Below are 10,917 nucleotides of genomic sequence, written 5' to 3' on the forward strand. Positions count from 1 at the left end.
CACCTTTCAAGTTTAATAATATTTTTATTTAACTTGAATTTTGTTTCACATTTTTTATTCCGCATTTAATTCGATTATTCGGTACTGTTTGTATTCAACCCCCCCTTCTACAAACACATTGGGACCTAACAAATACAAGATAGATGTTCCTCTAGCCTGAACATATAACTACATTAGACTATCTTGATTCATAAAGCTCTAATCATATTACATTGAGTTTGAGCTAATTGACTTCAGTTGTCTTCCCTTCTGACTTCACCTTCTTCTAAATCTTGAAGCAATTCCTTGTCAAAGACACGATCCTTTTCTGAAGTGAAGCTTGCAGGTCTGACTGGTTGAACTCCAACTGACTTCAGCTTATTCTTGAGTTGATTGTACCTTTTAACATTCTTTTCACAATAAGCTTGAATCAAGTCAGCAGCTTGAGTCTTCAACATGGATGAATATCATGCAGTTCTCAAATGATGTTCCATCCAGACCAGATGCTTAGCTGAGTAGTCTTTAAGAGATTGTACATCTAGCTGACAGATTTGAAGACAATCAGACTTAAAGAATCTCACCTGATGAGGATTGTTGACCACTTGAGGACTAGCCCTGCTGGCAAACTCTTTAAGCCTTTCTCGAAAAACTTCATTCAATTCTGAGCTTCTTTTGACTTTGTTTAAAAGAACCCAAATCTCTGACAAAGAACGATTCTCAAATAGATGAAGTGACACCTTGAATGATCCTTCACTCTGACAATATACAAAAATGCTCATCTCATTTAGGGATCTATCAAAAGCAGCTGTGCTCCTTGAGACTTCAGTCTTGATAGCATTCATGTACATGTCATTGTTAGGATTTGAGATTTCCAGCTTGTCAAGAAGATGTAAGAACTGCCTATCATTGTTAGTGCTCAGCTGAGGCATATCGAGTACTCTCCTAGCTTCATCCCATTTTTCACCAATCTTTAGTCTGACATCTCTTCTCCTTTCTTGAGCCTTAATGTCATGAAGACGTTGCTTTTGAAGAGTTTCTGTTCTTTGTATGTCTTTCCTCCTGTCAATGATCTGAGAGACCTTCTTGAGTTCAGCTTCTTTTCTTTTCATCTCTGATTGCTCCTTCTGAAATTCTTTCTCAAACATAGGATCCATTGTATCTTCCTCTTCCCAATCTTCAAAATCACTTTCCTCTTCAGCTTCAAATAACCCATCTTTATCTTCCTGAACTGGTTCAGTGGGAATGTCAAAAATATCAAAGTCATCCTGTTCTCCACTGTAGTAGACATCATCAGCCTTTCCTTTGTTTCCAGCAGAGGTATCTTTTTCTTTCCCTTTGGCACTACTCCCTTTCTTCTCCCCCTTAGTTGAGGGATCCTCTACTGACTTTCCTTTGAAACCTCCATCACCTCCAGAGCCTGATCCTCCACCAGACGGTCCTTCAAAATAAGTTCTTTGTTCTTCATTAGGGCAATGAGAATTCTTGATCATGTAATATAGGTGCTTCATCCCTTCATTGAGATGTTCCATGCCCGTCTCTATCTTTAGAAATCTTGAGGAGTCCAGTGAATGATTCATCTCAACGAGGTCTTCAAGAGAAGTCATTCTTGTGTGTAGAGAGCAGAAGTTGGATATGTCATCAGCTGATAGAGTTGGAGTGTCCTGAATAGAATTGAGCTTTGGTATTACAGTGGTCTTTAGATCTGAGATGTCATTTCTTATGATTGCAAGCTGATTGTTGACAGAGGTGGAAGAAGAAGACCGTTCAACCACTTGTGCTTTGAATGCTTGAGCTTCAGCTTGGCTTTTAGCAAGTTCTTCTTTTAGGGCAGCAATCTGAGCTAACAGGTTTACAGTATCAGTGTCTGTGTGTGCTCTCACCTGAATTTCACTCGTGTTTGGTTCACTCATCTCACGTGCATGTGTTTCTCTCAATATAATTGCTCGTGAGGAGTCTTCCAGTTGCTGTTCTTCTGTACCTGTATTAAAAATCACCCTAGCCTCTTCAAGAGAGGTCAGTGGTGGTGCAATGGGAATTCGCGAGTCCCGATCCTCAGTCAATACTATCAAATCTTTTGGAATAGATGTCTGAATTGCTTCAGGGATAGATTGACCGAGTTGCCCTCCACTTTCTCCAGATAAATCTGCGAGTGGAGAATCCCATAAGGGAGCCAGAGGTGTTGGATCTGGGAGGGGAGAAAATGACTCTATTAAAGATGGCGGAGAGTCAGATTTTCCCTCTGAAGCATGTGACTGCTCTTCTGCCGTAACTATGGCAGGCACTGTAACCGACTCTACGTGCACTCCTCGCTGTGTGTCCTGAGTATGATCTGGGGAAGTGTATGGTTCCATTGTGAGTAATGGAATTGTGCTTGACTCAGTACAAGATGCCATGGCCCTATGGCGAATTTCAATAGATGCATCCTGTTGAGAGAATGCCTCTAGTAACTGTTCATTGGCCATTTCAAAGTCCATGTCCTATTGGGAGGACAAGGATGGGCTTTCAGATGCCTCAGAATATGTTTTTCTTTTCTTAGGAGGAGGCATAGCTGAGGGTTCACTCATATTTAACAATGTACTACTTCCTAGTAATCTCCTGGGTAACATTTTAGACAGTGGGGGAGAGGTTGAGATAGAATGTGACTCTGTGTTTGGCTCTATGACCTGGGATTGAAGCTGTGGTTCTACAACTTCATGGTCAGCCCTATCAACCACTGGGGGTCTTTCAACAGAAGTAGGAAGAGAGTGAGAGTGAGGAATTACTACCTGTAATGGAAGAGCCTGGGTGGCTTGAACCACTGGAGGTTGAGGTTGCTGTTCATGGCCGGGAAGATTGAAAATAGATAAAGGAATATAAGTGGCCATGAAAGCAGATACAAGTACTGGAACTTGCATGAATTTGAAGGTTGTGTCTTGGCGAGTGTAAATCTTTTTGCTAACTGGAGGGGGTTCGGTTACTGCAGAGTTAGCAAAAAGGGCTTTGTGTTCAGGTGTGAGTAGATGATCTGCTATAAGCATGAGAAAACGAGCATAGTAACATGATACCCTACGATTTGTAGAATGATCACGTAAAGCAGAAGTTAGACGTCTCAAGAGAATGGGAAAAAGTAGTTTGCCAAAATTGATCCTTTGATTGAAAACAACCGCAAGACCAATATACTGCAGAGTGGAAGTGATGTTATGAAAATTGGATTTTGTGCAGTTGGCAAACACTTTGGAAAGTGTATCAAAGAAAATATCCCATTCAGACACCAAATTTGATTTAGAAAGTTTGGTTAAATTGATCACCCCCTGATAGTGAATAGCATTGAAAAAATTTGTGATATCATTTTCAGAGGGTAAATTACAGAAATTGTCTAGTGGAAAATTTAACGCACGATTGACGACTGTTTCATCAACTACATACTGTGTGTTTGCGACGGTGAATGAAAAAGATTTTGAATCATCGGCCACAGTAGAGGTTGTGCAAATCAGTCTAAGTAGATCGACGTTTAAAATCACATTTGATTTAATAGCAGAGCTAACAATCGAATGGTCATTTAAAAATCTAATCCATGGCTTAAATTTTTCAACATCACATTTTTCCGGATTAAAATAACCAACCTGATTATGCGCGACAATTTGGAAATTGAGAGCCATTTAAAATAATAATAAGACACACGCTTTCAGAATTTTAAGAATAATATTAAGAAAATTCGAATTAATTAAATTTATTTAATAATTCGAATTAAATTAATTATAATCGAAAAATTTAGACAGAAATGTATCTCGTTAAAATTCCTAACTCACAAACACAGTTTTGAAAGACCAAACGACACAAATCAGAAATTAAAATAGGAAATAAAAATGCTCAAAATCAACAAACACAAATCGAAATAAAATAGATTTAACAAAAATTCAACAGCACCTTTGTATGTATATACTTGTATGTATATACCACAAAGTGATGAATTAGTAAGCTGAGTAAAAACTCGAGCAAGGAAAGAGCAGTTCGAAGGTTTTGGTTCGAAGAGAGAGAAGAGAGAAAATTAAGAAGAAAAACTGTTCGAATTTTTTGTGAAAAGAACTGAACTGTTGACGCCTTTATATTACAGCTGGTATGACAATCCGGGATTGTCATACCGATTGTCATACCAGGCAAAAGAAGGAGAAAGAAAAACAATAGAATAAATACTAAAATTATAACTGGTATGACAATCTGATAGTCATACCGATTGTCATACCAGTATAATACTAAAAGGAAAATAATTATATATATGGTTTATAACTGGCAAGACAATTGATAGTCATACCGATTGTCTTGCCAGTATAAAACTATACTGAATAACATAATAAACAAAATTTAAACTGAAATGACTTTCAGCAAGACAATTTCAATTGTCTTGCCGATTGTCATATCAGCTTTAAACACAGAAACACACACATTTATAAATTTAAAAAAAAACTTATATAACTTAGTAAAACTATTAGAAAATATTTACAAAATAGTAAAACTGAAATACAGACTTATAATATTTACAGAACCAAAGACAATATATCAGAATTTATTATTTTTATTCCAAAAATAGATTTCTGTTGAATTTTAGCAAATAAAATTCATAGAAAAATATTTTTAGAGAAAATAAAATATTCTGAGATATTTTAAATTAACAAGAAGGGAAAATAAAAATAGATAAGATAATATATATTACATAGAAATAAGCAAGAATATGATAAAATGATAACATAAATTTGCAAATGAATTTTTCATTTATGAAAAATTCATTTGTAAATTCATCCAAGAACAGATCTCAGATATTAACTAAATTAATCACTAAAACTATTCAACATGCCCAATTTACCAACTAATCTGGTAAATGTGGATTCGTCAAGTGGTTTAGTGAAAATATCTGCTATTTGTTCTTCTGTTGGAACAAAAAATAGTTCAACAGTACCATTCATGACGTGCTCTCTAATAAAATGATACCTGATGTCAATGTGCTTTGTCCTCGAGTGCTGCACAGGGTTGTTGGTGATGGCTATTGCACTTGTGTTGTCACATAAAATAGGAATCTTGTTCAATACAGAGCCATAGTCTCGTAGTTGGTTCCTAATCCACAAGATCTGAGCACAGCAGCTTCCAGCAGCAATATATTCAGCCTCGGCCGTTGAGTTGGAAACTGTTTGCTGTTTCTTGCTGTACCAAGAGACTAGCCTGCTTCCTAGGAATTGACAACTTCCTGAGGTGCTTTTCCTATCAACAACACTTCCTGCATAATCTGAATCTGTATATCCGACAAGGTTAAAACCAGATTCTTTAGGGTACCAAATACCTAGATTTGGTGTTCCCTTAAGATATCTTAAGATTCGTTTTACAGCAACGAGATGAATATCTCTAGGATCCACTTGGAACCTTGCACATAAACATGTAGCATACATAATATCTGGTCTACTTGCAGTAAGATAGAGTAACGAGCCAATCATACCTCTGTAGCTTGTGACATCTACCTTAATGGAGTTTTCACATGGTCCAAGCTTGACAGCTGTAGTTGATGGAGTCCTTGCTAATGCAGAATCCTCTAGATTGTACTTTTTGAGGAGTTCCTTGAGATACTTGGATTGACAAATAAATGTTCCATCTAACCTTTGATTTACTTGTAATCCAAGAAAGAACTTGAGCTCTCCCATCATGCTAATTTCAAACTTGCTGTGCATTAACTTAGCAAATCTCTTACAGAGATTATCATTAGTAGACCCAAATATTATATCATCCACATGGACTTGGACTAATATAGTATCATTCTTATGTTTTTTAGAAAAGAGAGTTTTGTCTATGACACCTCTAATAAAGCTATTTTCAATAAGAAATTCAGAGAGAGTGTCATACCATTTTCTTGGAGACTGTTTTAGCCCATAGATAGCCTTGAAAAGAAAGAAGACAAAATCCAAATGATCTGGATCTTCAAAACCAGGAGGTTGCTCTACATATACCTCTTCATCCAGCTTTCCATTCAGAAAGGTGCTCTTGACATCCATTTGATAAACTTTAAAGTTTGAAAATGCTGCGAATGCCAGAAATATCCTGATGGCCTCAAGTCTAGCCACTGGAGCATAGGTTTCATCATAATCAATGCCTTCAGCTTGAGAATACCCTTTAGCTACCAGTCTTGCCTTGTTTCTTGTAACCACACCATCTTCATCTAGTTTATTCCTGAATACCCACCTAGTACCAACAGCTTTCTTGTGTACAGGCCTAGGTACCAGTTTCCAGACTTGTTGACTTTCAAACTGATTGAGTTCATCTTGCATAGCAATCACCCAATCTGGATCAGTCAGTGCTTCTTCAATTTTCTTAGGTTCCATCTCAGAAAGAAATCCTGAGAACAGACACTCATTTTGAGTAGCACGTCTAGTTCTGACTCCAACATCTGGATCACCAATAATCAACTCAAAAGGGTGAGCTTTATTCCAGACAGTCTGTCTTGGAAGATTTGATTTTGATGATTCGCCTTGAAATTCATTGTGATGTTGTGTCCTACTAGATGATCCTTCAGCATCTCCCCCTGAGTTGTTGCCATGTTGACTTGAAGATTCTCCGTCAGTAGCAGTGGTATCTCCATTGTTGCCAAAGTTTCCATCACTATTACCTTGAGTATCATCAGGATTAACAGGTTCTTCACCAGCAACAACCTCAGGTTCTTAACCATGTTCTGATTCTGAATCTGACGTATCATCAAACTTCAGTTTCTCAGAAGGATCTTCAGTTTGGATACTAGGGAGTTTAGTGTCATCAAATGTAACATTGACACTTTCAGTTACTTTGTGTTGATCAATGATATACACTCTATATGATCTTCTTCCATATCTAACAAAAATACCCTCATATGCCTTTGCCTCGAACTTACCACGACGATCATCTCCATCCTTGAGCACGAAGCATCTGGCACCAAATACATGAAAGTATTTGATAGAAGGTTTCTGTTCATTCAAAATCTCATAAGGAGTTTTCATGAAGTCTTTGTTGATTAGAGTTCGATTCTGAGTATAACATGCAGTATTGACAGCTTCAGCCCAAAAGTACATTGGAAGACCTTATTCACTTAACATCGTTCTTGCAGCTTCAATCAATGTACGATTCTTCCTTTCTACCACTCCATTTTGCTGAGGGGTTCTGGGAGCTGAAAATTGTCTGGTAATCCCTTTGTCTGTACAGAATCCATTGAGAAGTGCATTCTTGAATTCTGTCCCATTATCTGACCTTATTGCTCTAACAGGGACGTTAGAATCTAACTCAATCATCTTGATATGATCAATCACAACTTGTGGTGTTTCATCCTTAGAGTGAAGAAATAAAACCCACGTATACTTGGAATAGTCATCAACTATCACAAGACAGTAACACTTCTTTGACATAGAAAGGATATTAACTGGACCAAATAAATCCATGTGCAATAATTGCAGAACACCAGTTATGGAAGATGTGTCAGTACCTTTGTGACTTGCTTTCTTTGACTTTCCTTTCTGGCAAGCCTCACATAGTCCTTCTGGAGAGAATTCCAGCTGAGGCAGACCTCTTACCAATTCTCTTTTGACAAGAGAATTCATTGTTTTGAAATTGAGATGGGAAAGTCTCTTGTGCCATAGCCAACTCTCATCTGACGATGCCTTTGCATAGAAATAATTGACTTCAAGATTGCTTCCAGAGTTCATGTCAGCTACGAACAGATTTCCTTTCCGGATTCCCATTAAGGAGGGTTTTTCACTTTTCTTGTGCAGAATCTGACACTTCAGCTTGTCGAATAAAACATTGTAGCCATTGTCACAGAACTGACTAATGCTAAGCAGATTGTGTTCAAGTCCTTGCACAACATATACATTTTCAATGATAACATTTCCAGCTAGCAAACAGCCATATCCCTCCGTTAAACCTTTGTTGTTATCTCCAAAGGTAACCACTGGGCCAGCTTTCTCAACCACATTTGATAGCAGGGCTCTATCTCCGGTCATATGTCTTGACGATCCGCTGTCAAGAATCCACACTACCGGTTGTACCTGTTTAATGCCCTGCAATACAAATGGATTAGAACTTCTTCGGAACCCAAGCTTGGCTGGGTCCGGCATACTTGTAAAATTGGCCTTTATCAGGCAAAACAACATTCTTAATTTCACTATTCTCAACGTTCTCAATGACTGAACATTTGACCTTTAAAACAGCCTTATCAAATTTCTGTTTAGGCTTAGGCACAAATATCTCCTTTCTAGCTTTAGGAGGACTAACAGTCTTAGACCTATTATGCTTTCTATTATTCACATGCTGACGAGGAGTAGTCTTATCATTAGAAACATGCTTACCATTAAAATAAGCAAACAACAGATTAAAAGCACAAGACATACAATCAGGAACACCACATGCTTTATAAGAAGGATTAACAATAGGCAACTTATGCATGGTAGACATGGCATTTGTGTTATCCAACTCATGTGTGTCTGAGTTAGTCTCAGTTGCTTTCACAACCTTGACTGGAACTTTTGACACACTTGACTTGGAGACATCTTTCCCATTAGCATTATCTTCAGCACGGATTTCTTCTTGAATAATAAAAGAGGTCTCATCAAATGGTTCAGCAATTGATTCTTTATAGGGGGGTTCATCAACACCCTTAAGCACATGTGGTACTTCCCTGCCTTTAGCACATACATGAGGAGGGGAGTTTATGCCTAATTTTCCAATAGCAGCATTGTAATCATAACCTATTCCATGGGTTTGATTAACAGCTTGCTTATTGTAAAACTCTTTGGACTTCGAACAAGAATTAAAGTAAGCTTTAACCTTAGCCTCAAGACCGGTGATCTTGTCTTTGAGAATAGTTTCGAGTTGTCTATAACAGTCAACTCTATTCTCTAGAAAAGATACTTGTTCTTTTAGTTTATCTTGATTAATGTGCACAAGTCTTAATTCATTGACCTCTTTCTCAAGGTCTTTGATTTGTTGATTTAACAATTCATTATCACGACGAGCACAATCTAAGGAACCTCCTAGATGATAAACTAATTCAGCATCAGTAAATTTTACCTCTTTTCTTGACGATGAGGTGCTTGCATTACTAGCCATGAGAGCAAGATTCCCAACTTCTTCATCTTCACTGTCAGTATCATCCCAGCTTCTTCCCTTTGCCAGGTACGCCCTTTCAGATTTACTCTTCTGATTAGAATCGTAAGAGTTCTTCCTAGCTTGTTTTGGCTTCCTGCATTCTGTGGCAAAGTGTCCCAACTCATTACAGTTGAAGCATCGAATGGTGCTTCGATCAACCATCCCTGTTTTATACCCACCACTGCTGGTGTTAGAGGATGAAGATCCACCTTTCTGGAATCTGTTGTAGTTGGACTTGTACTTGAACTTGGGATTCCTTTTGAATCTGACATTTGAGAATCTCTTGACAATCAGGGCCATTGACTCATCCTCCAATTGCTCCAGTTCTTCCAAGGAATAATAATCATCTCCTGATTGATTTGTAGTAGGAGAATCAAATTCTGCTACTATCACATTATCTTCAACCTTGGAAGACTGTACCATTCTTTCTGACTGTTGAGATTGTTGTTGATATTGTGGTTGTTGTTGTTGTTCATCAGCTACTAGAGCAGTAGACGTGCTGACCACTCTTCCTTTCCCGTAAACTTCCTTCTGCTGAATCTGCTCCAACTCATAAGTCTTTAACACACCATAGAGCCTTTCCAAAGAAATCTCACTCAGATCTCTTGCTTCTCTTATGGCAGTGATTCTATGTTCGAGATGAGTTGGCAGTGTTAAAAGGAACTTTTTGTTGACCTCCCTGATGGAATAGTATTTACCATTAATGTTCAGGTTGTTGATCAATGCATTGTACCTCTCAAACACTTCAGTGATTCCTTCTCCTGGATTGGATTTAAAGTATTCATACTCAGAGGTTAGGATTTCTAGTTTGTTCTCCCTAACTTCCTCTGTGCCTTCATTAATAATCTCAATAGTTTCCCAGATATGTTTGGAATCTTTACAATTCATCACATGTCTATTCATCAGGGGATTAAGGGAATCTACTAAGATTAATTGAAGGCTAGCATCCAGGGAAGCTTCTTCTATTTCAGCAGGAGAGAAGTCCTCAGGATCCTTCACATAAGTTCTCGCTTTGGTGATCACCACATCATTTTCTATTACCTCTGGTTCCATGACCATAGGAATTTTTGGACCCTTCTTCAACACTTGCAAATATTTGGGATTAGCAACCTGTAAAAACAGTAGCATCTTCTTCTTCCACATAACATAATTTTCTTTATCGAAAAGTGGAATTTTAACGGTTCCAACTTTTTGTGTAGTCATTATGAATTTTTTGAGTGAATAAAAAATTCAAGAAGTGAAAGAAACACAAAAGTCTAGGATCTAGATTTGTACGTTAATCAGAAGGCTCTGATACCAATTGTTAGGTCCCAATTTGTTTGTAGAAGGGGGGGTTGAATGCAAACAATACCGTTTAATCGAATAAAATGCGGAATAAAATTGTGAAACAAAATTCAAGTTAAATAAAACTTTTATTAAACTTGAAAGGTGTTACAACTACGGTATCGGTTACAAGGGATTAATCTCAAATCAATTATTACAAATCTAGAATAAATTCGACATGAACTTTTTCTATTTTTGTAATTAAAAGATCAAATACTAAATGCGATTTGAGATTAAGTTCTAGGGATTTTAATCCGCTAGATTGATACACAAGAACAAGATAAGTATTTCTAGTTGATTGGATTTAACTTTACAATCTAGAAATTGATCTTGAAGTTGCAGAAGAGATGTAATATTTTTCTGCTCCTTTTTCTTTTTGTTCTTGAGTATGTTCTGTTTGATTGCTTTTTGTGAGTATATGTGAATTGGATGCTTCTGCTTCTTTTTAATCAACACAGCCGAGATTAATGAACTGGTATGACAATC

Source organism: Apium graveolens, chromosome 11 (assembly GCF_009905375.1).
Source record: "Apium graveolens cultivar Ventura chromosome 11, ASM990537v1, whole genome shotgun sequence".
NCBI classification, from domain to species: domain Eukaryota; kingdom Viridiplantae; phylum Streptophyta; class Magnoliopsida; order Apiales; family Apiaceae; genus Apium; species Apium graveolens.